This window comes from Leucopleurus acutus (genome assembly GCF_964270905.1).
Source record: "Leucopleurus acutus genome assembly, chromosome: 16".
Taxonomy (NCBI): domain Eukaryota; kingdom Metazoa; phylum Chordata; class Mammalia; order Artiodactyla; family Delphinidae; genus Leucopleurus; species Leucopleurus acutus.
The window spans coordinates 69162914-69181676 of NC_139158.1; the positions used below are offsets into that span (position 1 = coordinate 69162914).

The following is an 18763-nucleotide window of genomic DNA, read 5'->3' on the forward strand; positions in this document are numbered from 1 at the left end:
GACTTCACACTGTATGTAAACAATTTATAAATAAATGCCTCAAAAGAATGCATGTTAGGATACCACCCGCAAGAATCTCAATTCTCTTCATTATGCTTTCTTATATTTTTCAGATTTCTACCATAGAATGAATGGCTTTTATAATCAGAAAACAACATTATGTTTTAAAACTTCTCTTCAATTAAAGCAGTCTATTAAAGATAACTGCTGCGTTCTGAAGAACCTAGGGGCAGGACAGGAATAAAGACGCAGACGTAGAGAATGGACTTAAGGACACAGGGAAGGGGAAGGGGAAGCTGGGAGAAAGTGAGAGTGTGGTATGGACATATATACACTACCAAATGTAAAATAGATAGCTAGTGGGAAGCAGCCGCATAGCACAGGGAGATCAGCTCAGTGCTTTGTGACCCCCTAGAGGGGTGGGATAGGGAGGGTGGGAGGGAGGGAGACGCAAGAGGGAGGAGATATGGGGACATATGTGTATGTATAGCTGATTCACTTTGTTTTAAAGCAGAAACTAACACACCATTGTAAAGCAATTATACTCCAATAAAGATGTTAAAAAAAAGATACAGTTATCAAAAAAAAAAAGATAACTGCTGCTGCCTGGGGAGGAAGAACTAATATTTATCATTGGCAGCCACCATTAACGTGGCTCTTTCTACTGGTGAGTTGGCTGCCTCTCCCTTTCCTGCTCCCTAGAGGACCAAAGGTACAAGGCAGAAGGCCTGAAAGACTCAGAAAGTGCTCTCTCTGCAAGCTTTGTACATGGGATCCAGGAGATGAGGGTAGGAAGGGGGAGGGAACTGACAGATAGGGACAGCAGAGCAGGACTGCTAGAAACCTGCCTCATGTCCAGTGGTCTTCAGAGTCACTGCTGTAGGTCTCCACAGGCCTGACCACCGAGTTGGGTCCCATGATTCTGCACTCCATCACCCAAGGCCACACGAGCATGTCTTGGTCCTCACAGCCCAACAGAGCCTAACACGAGGATCATCCCACCACGCTGGAGGCCACAGTACAGAAGAGGAAATTCTTCTATTTGATATTGCCAAGTCGGTATCAATTTAACACCCCTGTCTTCCTTTCTTTTTCAAAGTCTCTCTCTAATTTTATCCAGAAGCCCAGTGATAAGCTTCCTACTATAACAGACCCAATCCTTTTTCTGACATTTCAAGTAAGAAAACTCAAAGTAATCTTCAATTCTTCCTTACCCTTTATTTGTATATCCAATCTATTATCATGAAGTAGATTCAACATAGAATGCAAAAGGTAGCAGATATAATGATTTCTAAGATTCCCTATCAGAGATTTGTAATTCTTTTACCAAAGATTACCTTTACCCTTTCTTAATGCAATGAATAAACAAACCCTCTTAAAGTCAAAGTCGAAATCTCTGACCAAGGCTCCTTCATGTATAAGATGCTTCCTTGTTGATTTAACAGGCAATGGGACCATTTCAAGACTTCCCACTGTTATGACCAATTCTGGAAAAGTTGCCTTTTTCTCTTACTGAGGACATGAAATCCCATCTCTATGGCCATACAGGATAACTCAAAGCCAACCTTGATTTTACAGCACTTTGCAAACTCTGCAGGACTATTTCAGTGCCTCCGCCTTTGCCATCTCCCATATCTAAACTACGCACATGATGAGGTAACACAATTTTACAAATACTTGAGCACGTATTGGTGACCATGTTAACTTTTTTTTTTTTTTTTTTTTTTTTTTTTTGCGGTACGCAGGCCTCTCACTGTTGTGGCCTCTCCCGTTGCGGAGCACAGGCTCCGGACGCGGAGGCTCAGCGGCCATGGCTTACGGGCCCAGCCGCTCCGCGGCATGTGGGATATTCCCGGACCGGGGCACGAACCCGTGTCCCCTGCATTGGCAGGCGGACTCTCAACCACTGAGCCACCAGGGAAGCCCCATGTTAACTTTTTTGTTGTTGTTGTTGTTTTTGTTTTTGTTTTTTTTTTTTTTTTTGTGGTACGCGGGCCTCCCACTGTTGTGGCCTCTCCCGTTGCAGAGCACAGGCTCCGGACGCACAGGCTCAGCAGCCATGGCTCACAGGCCCAGCCGCTCCGCAGCATGTGGGATCTTCCCGGACCGGGGCACGAACCGGTGTCCCCTGCATCGGCAGGCAGACTCCCAACCACTGCGCCACCAGGGAAGCCCCCCCATGTTAACTTTTTAAATAAACTTTTGATTTGCCTGTTGTCTTGCTTTTTTGGGGCTAGAGTGGAAAAAGCATGGACTCTGGAGTCAAAGAGTATCCCTATTACTTATTAGCCACATAACTTTGCAGCCTCTTCATCTATAAAATGGAAATAAGTATGCATACCTCTTATGAGGATTAAGTAATATATTACTTATAAAAGTGCCTAGCACATCATAGGTGCTCTCTTGGATCATTCCTACCTTAGTTTCTTTTTTTCCAACTACTTCTCGTTTATGATTTATGCTTTATGCTTTTATGGACCTAAATGAGTCACCTTAAATTCTTATGGAACAAAAAAAAAGCACATAAAAATACAACATAAAAATAGTAGACGCTCTGCTGGGAAGTAGGGGTGGGCACTGACTGGGAAGGGATATGAGGCAACTTTCTGGATAATGATACCCTCGTAGGAGTTTGGGTTACACAGGTGTATGCATTTGTCAAAACTCAGCAAATGTACAGTTAAAATTTAACTACAAGGAAATGTACCAATCTTACCTCAAAAGAAAAAAAAACTATAAACAAATAACAACCTCTACTTAGTGATAGGCATGCTGAAGCACTGAGAGGGAATGCATAAAAAATAGGATGGACAGACGGCTGGACAGAGGAACAGGAAGCACAGAGTAAAATGTTAATGGTCAAACCTGGTGGTGGGTGGATGGCTGCCCACTGTAAAATCTTTTCAATTTTGCAGTATGTTTGAAATTTTTCATAATAAAATGTTGGGAAAATATATGCTATGGAAAAGAATGGAAGGCACTCAATACACATTAGTTCTCTTCCCGAATCCTCTCCCTTATCTTCATTCATCCATTTGTTCATTTACCTGCAAACATTTCCTAGGCACACACCGCAGAATCGCCTAGTACAAGTTGCTTAACCCCAAGCCCTCTGAATACGTTTCCTCATCTGTGGAATAATAACTACATGTGCCTCATGGGGTTTCTGTGAGGATTAAGATGATAAACATATAACGCTTAAGCTCAGTACCTGCCCTGTAGCTGGTGCTCGACAAAAGCTAGCTATGATTATGTCAGTATTACATAAAGAGCCCAGGCATTATAGTGTATTATTCTAGTAGCAAGTAGTGGCTAGAAGCCCTGACCCCTAATTGACTGCTTGGGTTCAAATTCCAACTCTACCACTTTGTAGCTTTGAGCAAAATCCTTAACCTTTCTGTGCCCCAGTTTCCTATTCTGTGAAAAAGGGATAAGTGTTCTCTTTCATGGGGTTATTAAGACAATTCAACATGATAATATATACAAAATGCTTAGACAGTGGCTGGAACTGTATAAGCGCTCAATCAATGTGAGCAAACTCACTATGCTGGATATTTAGAGAATATGGAGATGAATGGAATGCATAAGTCCCTGACACCTCAAGGAGCTGACTATCCAGGAGAGGAGAAGGCCATGTCAGCAGAAGCATCACAAAGTGGTGCGCGCTGTGTGCCATAGGGAACCTGCTACTATGGGCTTGGGATACCGGAAAAACAGACTGATGATAACGACTGAGGAAGACCAAGGAAGGCCTCAAGGTAGTGGCACTGGATGACCTGGAACCTGAAGGCAGAGACGGGGAAGAAAAAGGTTGGTAATGTGAAAATACATGGTACAGAGAACTTAATAAAAGATAGGTAGGGGCGGGTTAAAAGATTTGAGGCTGGAAAGAGATTGGGATCAGATGGCAGAAAGCTCTGCTGATGAATGTGGACTTTGTTCTGCAAAAGTACTTTGAAAAAATGATCATCCATTCATATATTCCATGGATTAGAAGAGGTGAGTCTTCAAAATGTTGACCAAAAAAAAAATTCTTGATTTTTCTATCTGATAAATAACAAATACTGCTAATCATTTATCCACTGCACTCTTTATGTAAAGTAACTAAAAATTCATTGCAATAACTATTTTACCAATTCACGGCATCTCTACTGGATAAGAAGGCCCAGAGCCTCTGGAAGGAGGGCCAGGGAAAAGCTTACTAACAGCGTTGTGGAATCAAGTTAGTTAGCACCACTCTAACTGGTCATTGCTTTGAGGTTCAGTTTGGAATCTGATCCAAGATATTAAATTCAGGAAGGGAGAAAAGTCCAGGCAGCAGCAGAGAAGGGCTGGCTCCCTTTGGATGCTGCCAGCTGGCTACGCTGCGCCTCTCAGAGCTCACTCTGCCTTGGTAAACACATTTCTGATGGCCGTAGGCACTGAGCAAACCCGCTAAGCCTTACCCAAGTGTCTTCAGCATCAAAGCCTGAGGGGAGCGGCCAGGGGACGGGGAAGGTTTTACGATTAAAGGCAGCAAATGCTGCTTCCAAATTATGTAATTTAAATATATGAACCACCCATGAAAACACCTTTTCTTTCTAGCACTATTGGAAGGAAATTAAAATAACATAAAACATATACGGTGAGGTTTAAAAGTTACAGGATTATCTACAGGGAAACTTTTATCTTCGTGTGGACCAGGTCCTTCTAGCGGAGGCACCTTTGAATGGGCTGGTGCGCTGGCCGGCTCCGGCTCGGAGGCACAGTCTCCTGGCCTGCGGGCTCTGTGAGGAGCTCAGCTGTCTTGCTCCTCTGTGTTCTCAGGGCTTAATACAGTGCCTGGCCTGCAAAGGGTGCTCACAAAATCTTTGTTAACTCAATAAGTAAATGATCTAGTCCCCAGCTTTATAAGTTCAGAAATATGATTTGTTTTAGTTCACTGAGATTATTAAATTCTTAATTGAGTGGGGGTAGAATTGGTTTAATACCAACCAAACTCAATGGAGACACGTTAGATCTTACCCCACCCTCCCATTTTAGAGGGGGTATAGCTTTCCAGGAGCCCCACTGCTTCTGAAATTTACCCAGAATTGTCCTTTCCTAACATGAGGGCACCTGGGAAACAGAATCCCTAATCAGGTGGTTGCCTGAGGAACAAATTTAGAACTTCTAAGAAGGTTTTCAACCTAGGTATGCAGCAAGCCCAACTTTGCAGCAAGCAGAATGTTTGCCCCAGGCCAGTGTGGCATCTCGTCTCCTGTGGACAGCGTGAGATGTACTCTGACTGAGTGCAACCCTCCACATCCTTCCCAGGCTCCATGCACACTCCCAATGTGGTGTCCCTTTGCAGCATTCTTCATTTGAACAAGTCATGAACCCCTCGCTTTTAAGATTTTTCTGTTTATAGGGCTTTAATTTGGCCTCTAATGACGAAAGAGGGACTTTCATCTCCACATGCCTCCAGAGGATCACTTGGATCTGGTCGTCTCTGCATGGATATACACCAATTTTCAGGCCATTTTGGGCTCAGCAGCAAATGCTGAGCAGTATCTTCAGAGAACCCCAGGGTACTAAGTGATACCCACCCATAGCTCTGTTTAAGACTGGTTTGGATTTTTTTTTTCCCTAAGTGCAGTATTTTGCACTGTCTAATTTTCTATCCACTTGGCCTCATAAAATTTTCAGAAAAATTTCCCATCAGCATAGCTTTTTACTACTGTACCCTTTAAAAAGGTCTCAGAAATTCAACATATCTGGAATGAGTCTCGAGGCAACACTGTGAGAGGTCATCATTAACATTTACCCACTTGGAGAAGGGACCATAATTCTAAGCTTTCTTTCCTCTTCTTAAGACAGTTTCTACCCAGAATCAAATAGTTTCTCTATCCCATGATGGCTTTTTACTTAAAAGAAAAATGAGATAGAGAAAAAACAGAAAATATTAAATTTTGAGCTAATTTTAGACTTACAGAAAAGTTACAAAAATAGTACAGAGAGTTTCCTTATGTCCCTGACCCAGCTTCCCCAAATCTTACATAACCATAGTAACTGAACAGAACCAGGGCATTAATATTGGCACAGTACTATTAACTAAACCAAAGATCTTATTCATATTGCACCAGTTTTTTTCTACTAATGTCCTTTTTCTGTCCCAGGATCCTATCCAGGATCCCCATTGTATTTCGTCGTTATTTCTTAGTCTCCTGTGGTCTGTAACAGCTTATCAGTCTTCCTTGTTATTCATGCCCTTGACACTTTTCAAAAGTATTAATCAGTTATTTTGTTGAATGTCCCTTGATGTGGGTTTGCCTGATGTTTTCTCGTGATTACACTGAGGTTATGCATTTCTGGCAAAAATGCCACAGAAATGATGTTGTGTTCTTCTTAGTGCATCATATCATGGGGTTTCATTGATGTTGCTTGTCTTATTACTGGTGATGCTGACCTTCATCTCTTGGCTAAGGTGCTTTCTGCACTGTGAAGTTACTATCTTTTCTTTCCTTTATAGATAATAAATAAGTTGAAGGAGTTGATCTGAGACTATGCAAATTTCTGGCAAAGGTTTCTTAAAGGATTACTGGCTCCCTCATTCACAAGCCTGCTCGCTTTCCTTAAAAACTCCAAGAGGTTAGTTGATAGTATTTCCCCTTATTATGTTTGTCATGCAAGCATTTTGTTATTACTTTTTTGTTTGTTCAATGAGATTTATTTTTCTTCTACTTGTAAAAAGAGCACATCTTCACTGTCAAAATATGGCATGTTCATAAACATGGCTTTAGAGATTGGCACCTATCATGGACTGAACGTTTGTGTCACCCTCCCTCCAAATTCATGTTGGAATTCTAACCCCCAATGTGATGGTATGAGGATATGGGGCCTTTGGGAGATAATTAGGTCATCACAGTGGAACCCTCATGAATGGGATTAGTGCCCTTATCAAAGGGACCCTAAAGAGCTCTCTCACCCCTCTCCACCATGCGAGGCTACAAGAAGAAAAAGGCCATCGGCAACCCAGAAGAGGGCCCTCACCAGAGCCCGACCATGCTAGCACCCAGCCACCAGGACAGTGAGAAAAAAATGTCTTTTGTTTATAAGCCACCCCTATTTTGTTACAGCAGCCTAAACTAAAATAGCAACTCTATATATAAATGCAGATATAGATATATAGATATCAGTGAACCTCTTTTCCTCTTTTAATACCACTGGAGTCAGATACCATGGGCTTATTCATTAAGTCCCAGCCCCACCACGGACTTCAGGAAAGTTACTTAATTTGTGTGCTGGTTTGCCCAGCATCTGTTATTTGCTGATGGGATGAGCAAAATTAAATAACATTTTTTGGGAAGAACTATTCAGAAAGGTAGAGGTAAAATTTTTATGGTCTGTGTTTAATGGAAGTCAACTGAACACTGCCATGGGGAAGGTGAGGTCACACAGTAGACATCTGCAACTCCAGATGCCACCTGTGGACAAAGGTTCAGTGTTCACTGCCGAATTCCTTAATGACAGGAAGGACTGCTACATGGTCCCCAGGATTTGCCTATTTCCAGTTTACCAAGTGAGGCTCCAACAGACTGTAAATTTATCACTTATTTGCGTGGCCCAAATACAATCAGGAAAAGGTTATTACCTCTCCCACTATTTTCCCCCAGAACAATAACAACAACAGGAACAGCTAACAATGGTGGAAAACACGACTCGCACTGGACACTGTGCCTTCTAAGCCCGTTACGTGCACTGGTTCATTAACTCTCATCACAGTCCTTGCTAGGAGGTATTATTATTGCCTCCAGTTTACAGATAAGGAAAATGAGGCACAAAGAAGTTACAAAAAGTAACTTGCTCAAGGTCACTCAGCTAGTAGCTGGTAGAGCCAGAATCTGAACCCAGGCAAGCCTAGTTCCAGAGCGCAGGCACTTAGGCACTGTGCTCTCCTATTGTCAAGAGAATGCAAGAACACATTATCATCTAGAAGAGAGAGACAGTCCATGAATTCAAGTTCCGGGGGAAGCTGAACTGAACAAAAGATTCACATGACAGACGAAAACCACTTCCAGAATGGAAAGACCTGAGAGAAGAAACAAGAAGGGGCTCTCAGGATCGATCGCACACATAATTAGCAATCAAAGTGGGTCACTAAGACAACAGCCTGGAAACATCTGAAAACAATGCGCAGAAAAGGACTCCAAGTTGACAAGTTAAACAAGCAGGTTATGTGAAAGGGAACCCAGCAGTTACTTTTGATTTTTTTTTTAAGTAACAGAAGCCCAGAGACAAGGCGATCTAAAATATAAGACCTCAAAGGAAAAGAGATGAGTGAATCAGAATACTTCAAGCTGTCATCTCTAAACAAACAAAATGATGCCAACCCCCTAGGCCAGATGCTCTTGTCATTCCTCTACCACCAAGATGTCTCCAAGAGCTGCGGTCAACAGCGCTGTCTGCATTTCCTCAGCTGGTCTGACTCCAGTGTGAGCTGACCTCCGCACCCTGTGGAATGAGCACGGTGGAATCACTATCAATTTTCTAACTGAGAAAACCAGGGGCTGAGCTTCTCCTTATCCTTATCCTGCTGGACCCTCTGGGTGAGTGGCCACTGCCCCTTGTAGGAAACCATCTCTTCCACACCACTCTTTTCTGCTTCTCCCCTAACTCTTCCTCTAGCATCAGCTTGGCATTCAGGCCTGGTTTGCAATCCCACTTACTAGCTTAGTGACAATGCCTTGGAGCCTTAGTTTCCTGGCCCACGAAGTAGGGTAGTAATAATTTCCACACGCAGGGCTATTAAAAAGATAAAGTAAGCCATCTGAAAAAGCTCTCACCACCCCGTGCAGGACATGTATTACAGGGCTCAGTACATTTTGACTTCCTGCACATAAAGACTGGTCTTGGCCAGGAGGCCAACCTAAGCCCTTTTTTCTGCCTACATGCTCTGACAGGGGGAACTTTATATCTTTTCCATGGCTTTGACCTCCTCCTTGGAGCAAGTATATCTCACAACCTTTATTTCCGGCCCCTACATCGCAACTGAGTTTCTAACTCGTATTTCCAATTACCCCTAGATATGTTTTCCTAGATCTGTTGACAATTTTTTTAACTCAGGAAGTCCTAAAATGCTCTGTCTCTCTCCAAAGTAGTCTCTGCGACCCCCTCCACAACATCCACCCCGTGATATAAGGTAGTCGATATTTCCACCGTCTGTTATTACCTTGCCTAAAACGAACAAACAAGAAAACCCTCTAAGTCATCCTCTAATCCCAATCTCACCTGAGTCAGGAACGAGTATTTTTAGATTCTTCCTCAAAACACCTCATCTTCTCCATCGCCACTGCTACCACCTTGTTTGAGTTCTCATCATCTCTTACCTGGATGACTGCCACAGCTGCTCAACTGACTTCCTCCCTGCAGTCCGTGCCTCACATGACAGCCAGAGTTATCTTCCTAAAAACAGGCTTGAACAGAGTACTCCCCAGCTTTGAAACCTTTATGGTGGGGCCGCAGAAAGCCGAAATTTGTTGGCCAGGCATTCCAGGTGCTTCACAATCTGGCCCCAACAACCCTTTGTCCAGTCTCCTCTCCAGCCACTTAGGTACCTTCAGGCTTTTGCCCATCCGCTTTATCCTCTATCCCGCAAAGCCCTACTGGCACAGTAACACTCAGCATTCAGGATGCCTTCGCTGACTCACCAAACATCATTCCCTCCCTCCCTGTGTCTCCAGGACACCTGACACATCACGTCTTTCGCCATTGTGGGTTTGCATGCATGCCACCTCCTCAACCAGAAAGGGACCTTGAAGGCAAGGACAGAGCTACCTTTCTCTTTGTATCTCCTGCACCTAGTTCAGTGTCTGTCCAGCTCAGAGTGAGGCTTCAGTGGTTGTTAACTAACTTAATCAAGAATAACAAAATACTTATGAGTATCAGGCTGAAACCTAGAAGAATTAGTGCACCTCACAGAACAAATGTAAAATGTGAAGGGTAAAAATATCTGGGGTAGATGAGAAGTAAGAAGAGGGGATGCCAAAACAGGGAGAAACTGAGTTTCCTTATATGGAAGGAAAGGAAAGTTCCTGCTTTTGCTTTGATGATAGTAAATAAATTTAGGGAACAAATGTTATTTTTAGCACTAAGAGAATTGTTCATGTTTAAATTTTGTCTTAAAGTTAAAAAGAAGAAAAGGCCACTCCATAAAACAGAAGGTGTAACAGGAAAGAGACAACTAAGCAATACAAAAATTAAGAAATGAATTATACGTAGAAAACATAACAAATGCAAAAGCAACCATAAATTAAAGATGCCAAATTCACACGTAAGTTATAGAATCTTCAAGATTGGTTGAACAGAAGACAAAATCCGACAACATTCTGCTTGAAATAACAGAGCTCTGAAATAATAATGAAATTAGAAAATATAACAAAATCACTGCACAAGAAATTTATAGACTATTAAAAAAAAGAACAGAGGACAAGCATTGCTTTAAGCACTGTTAGAAAACAAAGATTCTAAAATACTTAACTAGACCAACATCTTTGAAAAAATAAATAACTACACCCCTGCCCCCAAAGCAACTCGCCCCGGATGGTTTATTAGTGGATCATTTCAAACTCTCCACAAACAAACAAAACATATTATAGAAAACATATCTAAAAAAGGTCAAGATATAGGTTATCTAGTTCATTCTATGAACCCAATTCTAAAACTGGCAGAGAAAATGAAGAGAGAAAACTAGATGAAGCTTACTCAAAATTTATGCTCAAAAATTAAAAAAAAAAAAAAACAGTAAATAGAATCTAGGAATAGGTTAAAATTTTAAATTGCGTCATGTCATCAGATACCAAAAATTCATTTGTTAAACTCCAACAGATATTCTTAATTTTAAAATTCTAAAACTAATAATAAAGGTATACTTTCTTACCCTTTTTAGAGTAACTATTTAAAACCAAATGTCAACAGTATACTTCAAGGAAGAAATGAGACATGCAGTCATTAAAAACAGGCACAAAGTGAAGCAGCATTTTATCATCACTGTTAATTAATATAGGATCAGAAGTGCCTTCCAATACAAAGCAACATGAAAACGAATAAGAAATACAAATACAATAAAGGAAGAGGCAAAATTTTTAATATATATAACACCACTGTAACTTGCAAACCCACAGAAATCACTTAAATGGTTACGATGAGCTTAAAGTGACCAAAGTCATCACCAGTATAGAAAAAATCAACACTATTTCTGGTCCTCAAACTTGACCGCAGTGAAAATCACCCTGGCAGATTTTTAAAATGCCAATGCTTACAACTCACCCCAGACAAACTGCCTCAGCATCTTTGGTGGTGGGACGAGACATTAGTAATTTATAACGCTTCTAAGTTGATTCTAATGTGCGGCTAAGTCGAGATACCACTACTCTATACATAATTATCTAAGTGTCTAAAAAAATGCAATGCAAAACCATTTGTAATATTCGCAAATGGGAAGAGAAAGATTGCTGTAAGGCAACAGGAGTGCAAAAGAAGAAGCCCAAAAGGGGACACTTAGCTCCTGTGCCTGCAGTTCAGGCAAAGAGGCAGGCAGCCGCCCAAGTTATTGGACGGGGACATGACCCATGCCAACAACGGAACAGTGGCAGCAAGAGATAATTAGTCTCAGTCCAAGTGCTACTGAAATCAGAAGCATGCATGAAGATTTAACAGAGGCTGAGGAGGTTCAAGATTACTTGCATACCTGTGCGAGGTTACATGTGAGATCAATCCCTAGAAATGCAATTGCTGAGTCAAATGGTATGTGCCTTTGAAAGTGAAAGATTAATTTTAAAAGATCTTAAAGGTGAAATAGAAAAAGCATGATGTGTAGAATAAACAAAACATCACATTTGATAGGTAGGAGGAGTGGAGTGGGCGAAAGGAGGGAAGCTGGAGCTAGGCGAGGTGGCTCAGTGCTGCCAGGGGCTAGGTAGGGAGACTGACATCACAGAAAATTCCTGGTGATTCCAATTTGGCTTTGGCCTTCACATTCACTTTGCCCCCACAGCAGAGACCTGAAGGAGAAGGCGGCCAGGAGCCACGTGGCTACCTGGGAGGACAAGAGTCCACGACTGACTGAAGAACCGTAAGGAGATCAGTGTGGCTGACGCAGAGTCGGTGTGAAGGTGAGCACTAGAAAATGTGTGCACAAGTGCACTTGTAATAAACTTGTCTTATGGCGTTTTTAGTTTAGAGGATTGATATACAAGGCCATTAAATAGTTTTTACTCCACCTTCCAACTCAAAGTTAAAGAATGAGAAAACTGGAATATACCTTCTATCTAACAGTAGGCCTGCCACAATCCACCATGAGACAGGAAGTTCCACAAGTGACAGCTGTGAGGAAATTCCCATGGGCTGAGTGGCCCAGGCTTGTGGGGAGGGAGTGATGTTGCCATGGAGTTATCCAAGTCAGGCTGCTGTGCACAGAACTTCCATTATATACCAGCAACGACCCTGACTCCATTTCCTCCCCTTTCTTTCCAAAAAGTTCTACTTATTAAGGTTCTTAACTTTATAATGATAAATAAGGTAGTAAATTTCCTTTATTTAAAAAACTTTAACAACAAAACCCCTCAAAATCTAAGCCTGTGAGTGGCTCAGTAACAGAATAAACTGAGTTCCCAACTCATATATGTGTATACATATGTGTATATGTATATACATATATGAGTATATAACTTTACTAGGGCACATCTAGTTCATCAAAGGGAGGCTATGCCTATTTACATTAATTATTGGCCAGTCAGCTTTGTCTTTAGTATTAATTTTCATATTCCAGAGAGCAGTACCACACATCCTATAGCCTGAGAACATGGCTTGGATAATTTGGTATTCAAACCAGTGTTTTTCAAGTCAGTCATTTAATAAAGCAGAAGTATGTTTTGCACTCAGACTAAAAAATTGACCTTGAACTAAACCTGCACATCACAAGAGACACAACACACAACTCTTTTATAATACCCAGTGGTCAAACCTAAGATATAACAGGTTCCTATCAAGTGATCTAAGAAGTCACCTAAATTGTATATTCAATACAGATATTTTTAGATTAATCCAAATGATTAATCCAAATGATTAAAAGAATCATTTGATCAAAGAGCTCAGCAATAAAAATCAAGGAAGGAGAAAATAAAGAATGTTTAACAAAGATTAAATACAGCCATAAAGACTTAGGCATGACAAAGTTATGGTAATTGATATGCAAGAAACCTAAATTCAGAAGTGTACTATTTACCCAGGAAACATACTTTTTTCTTACTTCCTTGGTTTCTCCAGTTTCTCTCTTCTCTTTGTGCAGCCCCATATGCATCTTTAAAGGTTCACTTGTTGCTTCTGCAGTTGTATCCCGTCCTGCAAAAGAAGCGACATATCCTCACTTCATGAGAAAAGAGATAAAGTGTATTCTAGGATGCTGAGCTATCCAATCTCATCAATCTCCTTTCCTAACTCATTTTCACCAGAACTATACACAAACAGAAAAACCAAGGGGGTGGGGAGAGCAAGAAGAGGTCACTAAAATACAAACTAGCAATTTTAAATGATTAAAAATGCTAGTAGTAACTGAAAAATATCAATGGAAAAAAGGCACACTTCATTGTCTCTGATGATAGATCAGGACAAGATGACTCATTAAAATCTCTTTCCACCAATGAGTTTCCATCTTTCTCTCCTGGCTAAGTTTGAGATGGCTTAGCAGAAATGATCAAATTAACTGATGTGTGGGACTTCCCTGGTGGCACAGTGGTTAAGACTCCTCGCTCCCAATGCAGGGGGCCCAGGTTCAATCCATGGTCAGGGAACTAGATCCCACATGCATGCTGCAACTAAGAGTTCACATGCTACAACTAAGGAGCCCACAAGCCACAACTAAGGAGCCTGCCTGCCACAACTAACACCCGACGCAACTAAATAAATAAATAAATGAATAATATTTTAAAAAATTAATTGATGCGTAGCCTTACAACTTCAAGGATGAGTACCATTAAGGATGTGCTATTTTCTGATGCTCTTCCATTCAAAGCCCTGGGGTTTTCCTGACATGGATTCTAGAGGTACAAAAAATGGTCTAGACTGAGTTCCGGGCTAAGGAGTTATGTTATCTTCATCTTTTGTCTCTGACCCTTATCCCTATGTCATCCCATTCTACCCAATGACAGACACATGGTAGCTCTTGCTTAATGAATGAGACAGTAACTATGTTTTCAACAAACAACCAGAAATGTTTCACATGATCCTAAAATTACTTGGGAAGCAGTTGAAAAACCACTGCTTTTGAGTTCTTTATTTCTTTCCCAAAGCATTCTCTTTGGTTGAGATGCCCAGTAAAATGGCCCTCAAGTGAGTATACCATAGGGTCTCAGAACTTCAAACGGTGCATGGGTACACGAGAGAGTAGGGACTACGAATATCTGAATGTTAACAAGTTTGCCCCTCGAAAAAGCACCCTGGGGACTTCCCTGGTGGTCCTCCAGTGCAAGGGATGTGGGTTCAATCCCTGGAGCATGACCCTGAGGCAGAAGCATCAACTCCAAACATAAAGAAAAGCTTCACGATCACTGGCAAAGCACTTCCACCTTTCTGAGTTAAGACGCTCTTCTCAAGCTCAGATCTTTTTGCTAGAATCTAACTTAAAGTCCCTCCTTCAAAAAACAAAACAGGTATAAGATTAAAATAAGAAACTAAGGATTTTAGTTTTTGCACACACAAAAAATTTCTTATTCCTGACACCAATTCCACTTATAATAAAAAGCACTTGTAATGGCTTTCGAAAGTGTCACAGAAGTCTCTAGCAGTGCAACACAGCAAACCACCAGAAAAATCTTACTGCAATTCCATATGTATAGCTCACATTCTTGAGAAATTACTCCTAATTTTCATAAAACCAAAAGCTGCTCCATCGCCAAATACTATAAAGTTACTTTAAACACGCTCTTTCAAATTAAATGAAGAGACCAAATCCTATCAGTCCAGATCACACTTTAAAACAACCAAGGGCCCACTCAAGGTAGAAGTTTCAACAGCTTCCACAAGTCAAAAAGAAAAGGCTATATTCCTTAACTGTTATTCTATGACGAAACCCACTTGGGATCATCTGTCTTCGTGTTTTCTTGCCCACAGCTGGAAAGAACTTTCCCAATGTATTAATGCTACAAAGTACATGGATTCCAACAGTCACAAGGTAACCATGACAGCAAAGCCACAGTTATTTATGAGATCACAAAAACTATATGATGCAATTTTTTTAATTTGAGGGAAAATTCACATAACATAAAATTAACCATTTTAATGTGTACAATTCAATGGCATTTAGTATATTCACAATGCTGTACAACCCTCACCTGTATCTAGTTCCAAAACATTTTAGTCATCCCCAAATGAAACCTTGTACTCATGAATCAGTCACTACCATTCCCCCTGCTCCAGTCCCTGGCAACCACTAATATGCTCTTTGTCTCAATGAATTTATCTATTCTGGACATTTCACATAAATGTAATCACACAATATGTGACCTTTTGCGTCTGCCTTCTTTCACTTAGCATGATGTTTTGAGGTGTTTCCACATTATCACTGCATCAGTACTTTACTCCTTTTTATGGCTAAAAAATATTCCATTGTATGGATAAATCACATTTTGTTCACCCATTCATCCACTGATGGACATCTGGGTTGTTCCTACCTTTTGGCTGCTGTGAATAGTGCTGCTAGGAACATGTGTGTACAAGTACTTGTTTGAATACCTGTCTTCAATTATTTGGGGTATGTACCCAGAGGTAGAACAGCTGGGTCATGTGGTTAAGTCTACATTTAACTTTCTGAGGAACTGCCAACTGTTCTCCACGGTGGCTATGCAATTTTACATTCTCGCCAGCAAAGCACAAGGGTCTGACATCCTCACCAACACGTCATATTCTGCGTTTGGGATGTTTTTAAATTATAGCCATCCTTGGGGGTGTGAAGTAGTATCTCACTGTGGCTGATTTGCATTTCCTTAATGACCAATGACGTTGCACATCTTTTCATATACTTGTTGGCCATTTGTATATCTTCTTTGGATAAATGTCCAATGAAGTCTTTGCCCATATTTTAATTGTGTTGTTTTTCTTTTTGTTGTTGAGTTGTTAGAGGTCTTTTTTTTTTTTTTTTTTTTTGCGGTACGTGCGCCTCTCACCGCTGCGGCCTCTCCCGTTGCGGAGCAGAGGCTCCAGACGCGCAGGCTCAGCGGCCATGGCTCACGGGCCCAGCCGCTCCGCGGCATGTGGGATCTTCCCGGACTGGGGCACGAACCCGTGTCCCCTGCACCACCAGGGAAGCCCCAGAGGTCTTTTTTTTTTTTTTAATGTATTATGGATACTAGGCCCTTCGCATATTTTCTCCCATTCTGTAGATTGTCTTTCCACTTTCTTAATAATGTCATTTGGTTAGGACCTGTGCAGCGGGGAGAGGAAGCACATCGAAAGGAGGGCCTCTGGAGTGTGGGCTTCCGGAGTGTGGAGCCATGTGGCTGACAGGGTCTTGGTGTTCCGGCAGGGTGTCAGGCCTGTGCCTCTGAGGTGGGAGAGCTGAGTTCGGGACATTGGTCCACCAGAGACCTCCCGGCTCCATGTAATATCAAACAGCAAAAGCTCTCCCAGAGAGCTCCATCTCAATGCTAAGACCCAGCTCCACTCAATGACCAGCAAGCTTCAGTGCTAGAAACCCTACGCCAAACAACTAGCAAGACAGGAACACAACCCCACCCATCAGCAGCAAAGAGGCTGCCTAAAATCATAATAAGGCCACAGACACCCCAAAACACACCACCGGACGCAGTCCGGCCCATCAGAAAGACAAGATCCAGCCTCATCCACCAGAACACAGCAACCAGTCCCCTCCACCAGGAAATCTACACAAGCCACTGAACCAACCTCACCCACTGGGGGCAAACACCAAAAACAAAGGGAACTACGCACCTGCAGCCTGCGAAAAGGAAACCCCAAACACAGTGAGTTAAGCAAAATGAGAAGACAGAGAAACACACAGCAGATGAAGAAGCAAGGTAAAAACCCACCAGACCAAACAAAGGAAGAGGAAATACGCAGTCTACCTGAAAAAGAATTCAGAGTAATGATAGTAAAGATGATCCAAAATCTTAGAAATAGAATAGAGAAAATACAAGAAACATTTACAAGGACCTAGAAGAACTAAAGAGCAAACAAACAATGATGAACAACACAATAAATGAAATTAAAAATTCTCTAGAAGGAATCAATAGCAGAATAACTGAGGCAGAAGAATGGATAAGTGACCTGGAAGATAAAATAGTGGAAAAAACTACCACAGAGGAGAATAAAGAGAAAAGAATGAAAAGAATTGAGGACAGTCCCAGAGACCTCTGGGACAACATTAAATGCACCAACATTCGAATTACAGGGGTCCCAGAAGAAGAAGAGAAAAAGAAAGGGACTGAGAAAATATTTGAAGAGATTACAGTTGAAAACTTCCCTAATATAGGAGAGGAAGTAGTCAATCAAGTCCAGGAAGCACAGAGAGTCCCATACACGATAAATCCATGGAGAAACACTCCAAGACACATATTAATCAAACTATCAAAAATTAAATACAGGGCTTCCCTGGTGGCGCAGTGGTTGAGAGTCTGCCTGCCGATGCAGGGGACACGGGTTCGTGCCCAGGTCCAGGAGGATCCCACAAGCCGCAGAGCGGCTGGACCTGTGAGCCATGGCCACTGAGCCTGCGTGTCCGGAGCCTGTGCTCCACAACGGGAGAGGCCACAACAGTGAGAGGCCCGCATAACGCAAAAAAAAAAAAAAAAATTAAATACAAAGAAAAAATATTAAAAGCAGCAAGGGGAAAATAACATACAAGGGAATCCCCATAAGATTAACAGCTGACCTTTCAGCAGAAACTCTGCAAGCCAAAAGGAAGTGGCAGGACGTATTTAAAGTGATGAAAGGGGAAAACCTACAACCAAGATTACTCTACCCAGCAAGGATCTCATTCAGATTCGACGGAGAAATTAAAACCTTAACAGATAAGCACAAGCTAAAAGAAGTCAGCACCACCAAACCAGCTCTACAACAAATGCTAAAGGAACTTCTCTAGGCAGGAAACACAAGAGAAGGAAAAGACCTACAATAACAAACCCAAAACAATTAAGAAAATGGGAATAGGAACATACATATCAACAATTACCTTAAATGTAAATGCATTAGATGCTCCAACCAAAAGACACAGACTGGCTGAATGGATACAAAAACAAGGCCCGCATATATGCTGTCTACAAGAGGCCCACTTCAGACCTAGGGACACATACAGACTGAAACTGAGGGGATGGAAAAAGATATTCCATGCAAATAGAAATCAAAAGAAAGATGGAGTAGCAATTCTCCTATCAGACAAAACAGACTTTAAAATAAAGACTATTACAAGAGATAAAAAAGGACACTACATAATGATCAAGGGATCAATCCAAGAAGAAGATATAACAATTGTAAATATTTATGCACCCAACATAGGAGCACATCAATACCTAAGGCAAATGTTAACAGCCATAAAAGGGGAAATCGACAGTAACACAATCATAGTAGGGGACTTTGACACCCCACTTTCACCAATGGACAGATCATCCAAAATGAAAATAAATAAGGAAACACAAGCTTTAAATGATACATTAAACCAGATGGACTTAATTGATATTTATAGGACATTCCATCCAAAAACAACAGAATACACTTTCTTCTCAAGTGCTCATGGAAC

At 41.5% G+C, this 18763-nt stretch overlaps 1 protein-coding gene across 4 annotated transcripts in view; it reads right to left on the bottom strand.

Annotated features, from left to right (window-relative positions):
* Positions 1-18763, bottom strand: part of ZHX3 (zinc fingers and homeoboxes 3) — a 127496-nt gene that overhangs the window by 52695 nt on the left and 56038 nt on the right. For 3 of the 4 annotated variants that reach the window (XM_082857424.1, XM_082857425.1, XM_082857426.1), the window contains exon 2: positions 13257-13359. The gene's annotated coding sequence lies outside the window, so the exon portion shown is untranslated. The remainder of the gene's footprint in view (positions 1-13256; positions 13360-18763) is intronic. The other variant, XM_082857427.1, reaches the window with a different exon arrangement.